We start from the raw sequence: 10,916 nt of genomic DNA on the forward strand, positions 1-10,916 counted from the left end.
TGACCTTACCCCAGACCCTCTTACACCAGCCCCTCCCTTGCTGGGCTACAGGCATTCATCCCCAGATGCAGAGAAGAAAGGATCCCCCTCTGTCGTGCTTGAATTCTTGAGTCGATGCCAAGAAATGGCCAGCAGAGCAGAACTAGTTGAGATAGAATTTCACGCATCTGCCAAGGACAGATTCCACCGGCTGCTCAGGAACTTGCACTCACACAGCCCTGTCCAAGTAGCGTGAACACAGAGTAAGCCCTCACCAGATGTAGGAAGCGAGGGGGTGACCCTCAGCGGCCCTGGGAACCCCTGTCATCACCCCAGCTAGAGGTGCCAGAGGGAATGGGCTGTGCTCAGGTGAGACTCAGGGTAAAAGAATCCGACTAGTGCGAGTTCCAGCAACCGAGCCTGTGTGCCCAGGACCACCTGGGGGCTTTCTGCAGCACCACTGCACCCTGGCTCAGAGCTACAAACTGTGTCAGAGTCTCAGAAGGTAGGTCCCAGAATCTGTGTTTTTCAAAACACTGTGATTCTGATGTCCAGTGCAGTTTGAATAGCTGCCCTACTGGCTGATTGACCTACATTCTCTACCTACAACTCTTTTTTCCCTTTTGGGAGGGAATCTGGCTCCTCATGTTACACCAGGAGACTGTCAGCATCACTAAAGGCTTTCCTGTCATTTCCAGGTTGAGTCTGGCTGTGCTCTCCTGGGTCACACGTAAGTGGACATCCCAGAGCCACCATCTCCACTGAGTAACTGACGTGAGTTTGACTTTTCCTCTGTCAGGAGTTAGGAGATGAAAGGCACGTGCAGAAATGTGTTTATTCAGTTCAAGAAATCCTAGCACTTTCTCTGTCTTGGGAGGGATAGCAAAAGTACCTTGCCACTTGCTTGATCTCAGGAGCTGAGGGTCATGGTAGGAAGCTGGACACATAAATGGCTGAGCAGGAGGAGAATGCTGATGGGAGCAGCTGTCCCCTGGGTGGAAGCAGTCTTGGTTAGGACAGGCAGGACTCCGCTCAACCAGAATCAGAGAAGTAAGCCGCCCTTCATTGCACCTGCGAGCTCTGGTCTCAAGCACATTCCAGGCACGGGAACTGCCATGGATTCCTGGGGTATCTTTCCTGTTTCACCACTCGACTGGCTCTGGCCCTCTCTGGGACTTGTTCACCTGGAGCTGGGTTCTTGGCTGACTCCATGGATGGAGCCCTGTGTTTAAGCTCCAATCTGAGCATCTGAGGTTTCACCTCTTTCTGTGGCCGAGGCATCGTTCTGACACTTGCCCCTGACCCCTGTTCCTTCCTAGCTTCTCTTGCCTCATCTCTGGCCCCCAATTCCTAGTCCCTATGCCTCACAGCCTCCACACACCTGCGGGACTTCATCGCCCATCTGCTGCCAATTCCCTCTGTCACATTTTTCCACAACCTGCCGCAAGCCCACTTGTTGCCTCTTGTTGGCTCTCCATGACCCTGGCCACCTGCCTTTGGAAATGTCACTCTCCCCTGTCACCCCCATCTCCTGATACCATACTCGGCCTGCTTCATTTTCTCCTGTTCCCTTCATCTGTCATTCCCCCTGCTCCCACCCCCTCCCCTTATTCTGTCTATAAAGGGAGCTTCTGATGATATGAATCGTCAGTGGAAAGCACACACTTAGAGGAGTTTATGAATAAATGGCTCTGCTTTCTTTCTTTATTACTACTGCCATGCAATTAGTTGCCCTTTAACCAATAAGTTCTCCCAAAACAATGCTTTTTTTTTTTTAAACAATGTCCTTTAAATGCTTTCATCTCTATGAGATTTCTGCTCCTTGATAATAATGGTGGTTGCTGTTTCTCTTATAGACCTAATGAGTTAGAGAGTGTGTATTTATGGGAATCCTCAACTATCACTATGCCTCATAATTACCTAGGATGCTTTTAAAAAACACAATGCCTGGTATCTACTTTCAGACATTTTTCTGCTCAATTGATTTGAAGTTGGACTCTGCATCAATATTTTAAACATACTTCCCAGGAGAGGCTGATGTGCAGACAGGTTTGAGACTCACTGATCTATAGGAAAATCATTCATGATAAATGTGTATTCAAATAGTGAATTCCAGGGGGAGGGTATAGCTTAGTGATAAAGTGCATGCCTAGCATGCGCAAGGTCCTAGGTTCAATTCCCAGTACCTCTGTTTAAAAAAATAAACAAATAAATAAACCAAGTAGTCAATTCCTGGGAGTTTTGATTTAAAGCAGTGGCTCCTAACCAAATCCTTCTGAAGCAAGGCAAAATATCTTAAATCTCACCCTACTCCACCCACTCCCAATTGCCAGTAGGAAAGAACTCTGTGATAAAGAATTAAAAGGAAACAAACCCATGATTTTGCATCTAAAAGAATGCTCTAAGTACCTTAAATGTAGCCCACAAGATTTGTAATTTGCTAGTGTTTTGTAAGTTATTTTAAAAACACAAGTTATTCAAAGAACACAAATTCAATGGTAACATATCACCAATGATCTGTCCCCAAAGAAGGAAATGTTAGCGGGATTGTATTATATTATTGGCTTCAGCAAAAAAGCTGATGGATGAATAGCTTATCTGTAACATTACTGGGAAATAATGGGCCAACAATACTGTTTATAAAAATATGCACCATAAAAACTGTCACCATCACCAAAGATTACTCCAAAGAACAGGAATTTATTACTTAAAGGCATGACTAGCAGCCACTTGTAATCACAGCCACACCTAGACAAGTGATATAAGACATCCTTTCCTCAGGTTGCAACAGCTCCTTGAATGCCTGTCTTACCAACATTATTAGCATGGCTGCCAACATCTTAAAATACTGATGTAGTATTGTCAGTAAATGCTGGTAATGAAATAGTCAACATAACTATTCTTTACGCATTTAGTAACTTAGTGATAAGAAGCTCTATACATTGAACAGAAAAGTGAAAATTTATGAAATTTTGCCTCTTTTGCCCAAAAGAAACTTCCCCAAAACACATATTTTTAATGTGTATCCATGAGGAAAGCACTCCTGGTCAAGGACCACCCTATAAGAGTCCTAGTTTTTCTGAGGGATGTATTTTACTGCCTTTTGAGACAAGAAGAGTGTTTTATTATTCTTTTTAAAATGCACATCCAGGTCCAAATCTGATCTGCCTGGTTACAAATACCTCTGGAAGGAAACTTTTTTTTTATCCTAATAAAGGTATTCACTTAATCTTTCAGACAAAAAACAAAATCATGTTTTTTATAAGTGAAAAGGTGTACATTAGCAAGTGAGGGGGGAAAATCAACTTTGTTTAGGAAGTTTTCCAAAGGCAAATTTTGTTTAGCCTGCATGACTTATCCAAGTCTTTGATGGAAAACAATTTTTCCCCAAAATGGCAATTTCTTTTTTTTTTCAATAAAAACATTTCTTTTTTTTCTTTTTTCTTTTTTTAAACTTTTATTGAGATATAGTCATTTTACAATGTTGTGTCAAATTCCAGTGTAGAGCACAATTTTTCAGTTATACATGAACATACATATATTCATTGTCACATTTTTTTGCTGTGAGCTACCACAAGATCTGGTATATATTTCCCTGTGCTATACAATATAATCTTGTTTATCTATTCTACATATGCCTGTCAGTATCTATAAATTTGGAACTCCTAGTCCATCCCTTCCCACCCGCCTCCCCCTTGACAATCACGTTTGTATTCTATGTCTATAAGTCTGTTTCTGCTTTGTATTTATGTTCTTTTTTTTTAGATTCCACATATGAGTGATCTCGTATGGTATTTTTCTTTCTCTTTATGGCCTACTTCACTTAGAATGACATTCTCCAGGGACATCCATGTTGCTGCAAATGCTATTATGTTGTCATTTTTATGGCTGAATAGTATTCCATTGTATAAATATACCAATTTTTCTTTACCCAGTCATCTGCTGATGGACATTTAGGCTGTTTCCATGTCTTGGCTATTGTAAATAGTGCTTCTATGAACATTGGGATGCAGGTGTCTTCTTGAAGTAGAGTTCCTTCTGGATATATGCCCAGGAGTGGGATTCCTGGGTCATATGGTGAGTCTATTCCTAGTCTTTTGAGGAATCTCCATACTGTTTTCCACAGTGGCTGCACCAAACTGCATTCCACCAGCAGTGTAGGAGGGTTCCCTTTTCTCCACAGCCTCTCCAGCATTTGTCATTTGTGGACTTTCAAATGATGGCCATTCTGACTGGTGTGAGGTGATATCTCATCATAGTTCTTATTTTCATTTCTCTGATAATTAGTGACATTGAGCATTTTTTGATGTGCCTATTGATCATTTGTATTTCTTCCTTGGAGAATTGCTTGTTTAGGTCTGCCCATTTTTGGATTGGGTTGTTTGTTTTTTTCTTATTAAGTCATATGAGCTGCTTATATATTTTGGAGATCAAGCCTTTGTTGGTTTCATTTGCAAAAATTTTCTCACATTCCGTAGGTTGTCATTTTGTTTTCCTTATGGTTTCCTTTGCTGTGCAGAAGCTTGTAAGTTTAATTAGGTCCCATTTGTTTATTCTTGCTTTTATTTCTATTGCTTGGGTAGACCACCCTCAGAGAAATATGGCAATTTCTGAAGATTGAGATGTAGGAAAAAAATCAGCCTAAAAATTTAGAACCAATATAAACTCAAATATCCAGACCAAACAGGACCAGTAAGCTCTGAAAATAAGAAAATCCAGAAAACCTTAGGAAATCTAAAATCTCTGAGCCCCTTTGCAAAGATACTAGAAATTTGAGCTTAACTAAAATGGAGAAATAAAAGTTTAATTTTTGTTCATTCTCTTTCTCTCAATTTCCACATACAAAATAGCTGCTAGTTCTTGGAATTTGAGAAGCTTGCAATCTGTGCATAATTACTTTAATAAGTATAAAACATATCCTATAAATATGCCATAATTGATGACATTTTAATTCTGCAAGTTTAAAACTGAGAATTGCTATTTTCAAGTTGCTGGAGAACAGGAAGTTCATTTAGTTTTTATCTCAGGACCTTCCGATACCTGGCGCGATACTTTTTATATTACAAGTATTACCGAAAACATACTGCTTCAACTTACTCATGTGACTTTAATGCTTGTAAAGCAGGGAAGACCCTAAGCATGAACAGACCTTCCAAAGAGCTGTCTTGCAGAAGTTACCATAAACACAACAGCTTGGAAAGGAACCTGTCCCTTCGGTTCAGTTAAGGGACATTTGCAGTTACCAGCGCCTTGTATTTTCATGTAGATTTGCCTCTAAACTCACCAGAGCAAGCGACCCCTCAGGTTTTTGGGGATTCATCCTCATGACTGCTTTCCAACTGTGTGGCACCAACAGAACCCACATCCGAAAGGAAGAAGACTCAAGCTCCCCAGGTTTTTGCCTCTTTTATAAGGTCATCAAGCCCATACTCTCACTATGCACCAGTATTTCCCAACTGTCTTAACTTAAGCTCCCATAACATAATACCGTAGATTGGGTGGCTTAGACAACAGAAATTTATTTCCTCATTGTTCTGGAGGCTGGAAGTCCAAGATCAAAGTGCTGGCTCCCGGTGTGGGTCTTCTTCCTGGCTTGCAGACAGCTGCCTTCTCACTGCATCCTCACGTGGCCTTCCATCCGTCTGCATGTGTCTGTGTGTGTCCGCGTGTGTGTGTGTGTGTGTGTGTGTGTCTGTGTGTGTGCGCACACACACATGCACAGAAAGAGATTATCTCTGGCTGCGTCTTCACATGGCCTTCCCTCTGCATGAGTGTGTGTCTGTGTATGTGTGTGCACACACATGCAGAGAGAGAGAGATGTGGTATCTCTTCATCTAAGGACACTCATCCTATCAGATCAGGGCCCCACTCTTATGACTCCATCTAACCCTAACTACATCCAAAGGCCCCATTTCAAGTTACTCTTTGGACATTTGGGCTTCAACATATGAATTCTGTGAGGACACATTCAGTCCATAACCCCAAACTTTTCTGATCATTGGAACCCCCCCCCAAAAAAAAAAACTTGATTAAAACAAACCCAAACAAAACCAGATTCTCACTACCTGCCCGTGATGCTCTGACTGCAGAAGCTTCAGGTGAAGCTGCGAATTGTCCAGGGTGATTCTGACAATCAGGCAAGTTCACGAAACACTGATCAGCCTGACAACATCTAAACTGTAAGCTGACTTTCTCCCCATCCAGACTCTTTTCCTTGTCCTATTTCTGCAAACTGGCAGGCTGGACTGTTAGGGCACCACCACACCTGGGCTCAGATGCAGTTCAAAGCCAGGTGCAGCTCTTACACTGAACACAGCATCCCTGCAAGTGCTAGCAGTCCGCATACATGGGTCAGCCTTCACGTTTTCCGGCTGGGCTGGAGGAGGTGACAGGCTGAAGTGGGCCTTCTGTGCTACTGAGACGACTCAGTGCTGTCCGCAGGCCACCGGTACAGGAGAGCCACTGAAAGGCTGTGTTTTGTAAAATCACAGTGTAAGAGACTTTCTTTTTCATAACATAAAATTTACCATTTTAACCCTTTTTAAACACATAGCTCTATAGCAATGAGTACATTCCCACCATTGTGTGACCATCCCCAGCATCCTTCCCCAGAACTTTTTCATCTTTCCCAACTGAAGCTCCGTCCCCACTAAACACTAGCTTCCCATTCTCCCTCCCCAGTCCCCAGCAACCACCACTCTTCATCCTGCTTTCTGTCTCCATGAATCTGAGTACTCTAGGTACCTCATGTAAGTGGAATCAGACAATATTTGACCTTTTTGTGATTGACATTTCACTTAGCATGTCTTCAGGTTTCATCCATGTTATGGCATGTGTTGGAATTTCGTTCCTCTTTAAGACTGAATATCCCATCGTATGCATGCATTTTATTTATCCATTCATCCGACGACGGGCATGCCAGTTGCTTCTACATTTTGCCTTTTGTGGACAACGCTGCTATGAACATGGGGGTACGAATATCTGTTCAAGTCTCTGCTTCTAATTTTTCTGGGTGTCTACCCAGACATGGAATTCTGGGTCACATAGTCGTTCTAAGTTTCAGTTCTTCAGCCACATAGTTTTATATTTTGCATTTCCTCTAGCACTGCACACGGATTCCAGTTTCTCTACATCCTCATCATTATTTATTATTTTCAGGGTTTTTTTTTTAAATAATAGCCATCCTAAGCCCGTAGGGGCTTAATTTGCATTGCCTGAATTATTAGTGAAGAGTCTTTCTTTTAGGGAACAAAAAAAAGAAAAAAATGTAGCCCCAAAGATTTAGGTTGGAAGATGGTCCCAGGAAACAGAGGCAAATGTGCAGAATCACAATAAAAGAGAGAAAATGATGTGAGAATGCAGACTTACAAATGTTAATCTCCAAAGCATGCTTTAAAAATAAAGGTAATGCTACCTTAAACAAGACAAACTCAGGAGGGTATCACTTCTCCCAAGGTATAATAAGAAATTGAATTGCCATGGATAAGCTTACAATGTACTTAAGCTGTCTGCATAAAAAAAAACAAGAAATAACTATGGTAACATTTCTCCCATATATAAAACAAGAATCAATTTATTCATTTACCACTTAAAAAATTCAGAGGAAATTCAATCTACCATGAGATCACTTTCACAGTGATGAATCAAATTGATAAAAATCTTCTTGCAACTTGCCAGAAGACAGCAGCAAAACTTCCTAACACAGCATTGTAAACAGACTATACTTCAATTTAAAAAAAAAATTTTAATTTCTTGTCACATTAAAACATTGAAACCTAGTGTTTTGTCAGCCAACATTCTTTGCCCAGAAGATCTACAGGTTTGGGGCTGGGATCCAGAAAAGGGATTAGCAATAGGAAATTTGGCATCAGGCAAGGGAATGTTCTGGAAAAACATCAGTGTCTAACTTCCTTCCCCACGTACGCATAAAGCAGTGTACATTCATAGCACAGCCAGTGGCTTTAGGAACGTGGACTAATTTAACTTAACAGACAGGTAACTACACTTAGAACGGCATTTGAATACTCACTCTAAAGGGAATTGATATGGCAAATTCTGCACAAAGTGCAATATAAAAACAGTACTGCATACACTGTGATGTGCACAAAATCTGCATTATTCTTTGTGGTTTCTTTTATTTCTAAGATGCAGTCGGTTGCCATGTACCACCTTACTTGGCCAGGAACTTAATTCTCATGCTTCTCCCTCCCTTCTCAAATCACATTTTTTTGTCTTATGAGGTCAAAAATAAAGCCTTTTGAATGTTCCAGGGTTTGCATTTATTATGAGTCTGAGGCAGAAGTTCCACAGGAATCATCATTCATGGGACAAACTGGTTTCAATCTGATGTTAATTCAAAGTTCCTCTGTTCAAAAAGGCTGGGGTGGGGGCGTGCCAGGTCGCACACCTGTGATTAACATGCCCGAGCCCTGGGGCTGCAATTCCTTCTTCACTTGGCTGCTGCTGAAACACAGTCTTTGTCAGAAAAATAACTGTAACCCCTTCAGTGCCTGGACCAGTGGATAGTTGCAGAGAGAAGTGATAATGGGAGGTTAGGGTCCTCCCCATGGTCAGTGAGAAGACCTGGCTGTGGGGGAAAGTCAGGGAGGACCAGAGAACTATCGTCCTGAAGGAAACAGATGGTCTCTCCTTTCTAGGCAAGCAGAAAGATTCATTTACCTTCATCAAAACCAGAATAATGTGTTCTGAGCTTGGCTCCTACAACCCAGGTTTCCGCTGGGATAAACTTCCTAGAGTCAGTGATTAGCTGTTTTGTCTGAGCCCTTTGAACAGCACTCCCCTCATGCCTGCCTCAAATGGTCACTGTTAAAAGAGAAACTAAAAATGTGGAGAGTGTATTTGAGCAAAAATTGACTGCAACTCGGCAGTACCAAACTGGAAGTGGTTTTGAGGCTCCATCGACAAGCTGGACTTTTTTTAGAGGAAAGGCAGAAGCAAAGAAAGGAAATTATTTGATTGGTTAGAGCTTGAAGCCTAGTTGGCTGTGACTGATTGTCCTTACATTACAACTGCATGACCCTGAGGCACTGACAAGCAGATTTGGGGTTGTCTACGTAGGCCACCGTGATGAGAGAGCCACCTCGGTCTAATGGCCTCTTTGTCTAATGTGGCATCACTAATATTAAGCAGGAGAAAAACAAAATAAATAACAGTCCTGTGTGTAGGACTATTCAAAGTGCTAATCATTCATTTAAGAGCCGACACCTTTGTTACAAGAATTAGTTAATAAACTATATTGACTGGGGGTGGGTACCAGACAAAGAGTAGCCTCATTAAGACAATTCAAGGGAAGGCAATATACCTGATTTTGCCTATTTGTGAGATTGGATTACCTTCTTTTGAGAATCTTTTTTTTTTTAAACAATATTCAATAGGGTTTTTAACCTAAGACAAAGTGGAGATAGCAAAAGTGTCACCAGTACCAAGGATTTCAAAAATGCTTAGATATAAGATGGCCCACTCTAAAGTCACCCCACCACAGATAATAGATAGGGAGGCTCACCCCTGAAACAAAAATCCATAAAAATTTCATACATAAGACTCCAATGGTGCACTGCTTTAAAATTCAGAGTCCCAGGCCCATCCCCAGAGATGCTCTTTTAGACCATCTCCTAGGATGAGATCCAGGAATCTGCATTTTTAATCAGCACCCCTGCCACACACACACACACACACGATCCTGCTGCATCTATTCAGACACTTACCCTTTGAGAAACATTGCCCTAAAAGATGGGATGATTCCCAGACCCTCACGCTTGATCCTACCTGACAGTCTGCATTCATAAGCCTATGGTGAGAGCACAAGACCTTAAAACAAAAAAGTAGAATGTCAGAGGCAAACACTGGCAGTGGCCCCTTGGCCTGGGCTGAGGAGAGAGAGACATGATCCAACCCAGCAACTCCCCCTGCCTGGGCAGAACGGCAAGTATCTCCCGTTGTGGAGATGGATGCTTCAGATCATCTTAGCCTGGCATCATTAAGCATCTAAATTATAAAACAAACTCCCCTTGTTCCAATTTATGTGGTCACTAAGCAACTTTTTCTTATAGAATTTGACTTCCCATAAAACATGCCTTTGCTGTTGGCCAAATACTGCTAGTATTCAGTCCCTTTGGCCCTTTTAGTAATGAGAAATTGGCAGTTACTTCGGCTTTTCCATCATTCTTTGAGTTTGGTTCATGGGACTCCACCCTTGAGAAACATTCCACTCTCCACAATTCATGGATTGATAAATTAGGTGTCTGTGCTTCCAAGGCTTAGGAGTACAGTATTACATGATTGGTTGACTCTGTGGATGTGGAACCATGGAGACCATGGGCCAACAATGGGAACTGAGCATCCATGGATTTTGGTATCCACAGTGCATCCTGGAACCAATCCCCGAAGGATACCAAGGGTGTCAGTGCCCTGAATCCCCCTCATTGTTCAATGATCAACTGCATTCTAGTTTTCAGCTTATTTATATTCCCACTTTATATGCTCCCTGCCATACTTCCAGAGGCAGGAAACATGTTTATTCATCTCTGATACTTCAAGGATAGCCAAGATATATTATTGAATGAAAAGTGTAAAATGCAAGGTAAAAACTGTAGAGACAGAAATGCCATTTATTTGTGTTTGTAAATTTCATATATATGCATGTATATGCATTCAAAATTTTTAGAAGGATAAACAAGAGACCATTATGAGGATTTACCCCTGGGGATGGGTGGGGAGGAAGGAGAGGAGACTTCAACTGTTTCTGTTTTATGTTTTACCATGTCATGCATTAAATTTATAATTAAAAATAATTTAAAAGAAAGTTATATACATGGTAGTATAGTAATGTTAAGATCACTCATCTGAGGGTTGCCATAGCGGAACCTTCTGGGTGTGTGTGTGTGTCTGAGGAGCCACCGCCGGGGCCACCGAAGGTT

This window comes from Camelus ferus, chromosome 35 (genome assembly GCF_009834535.1).
Source record: "Camelus ferus isolate YT-003-E chromosome 35, BCGSAC_Cfer_1.0, whole genome shotgun sequence".
In the NCBI taxonomy this organism is placed as follows: domain Eukaryota; kingdom Metazoa; phylum Chordata; class Mammalia; order Artiodactyla; family Camelidae; genus Camelus; species Camelus ferus.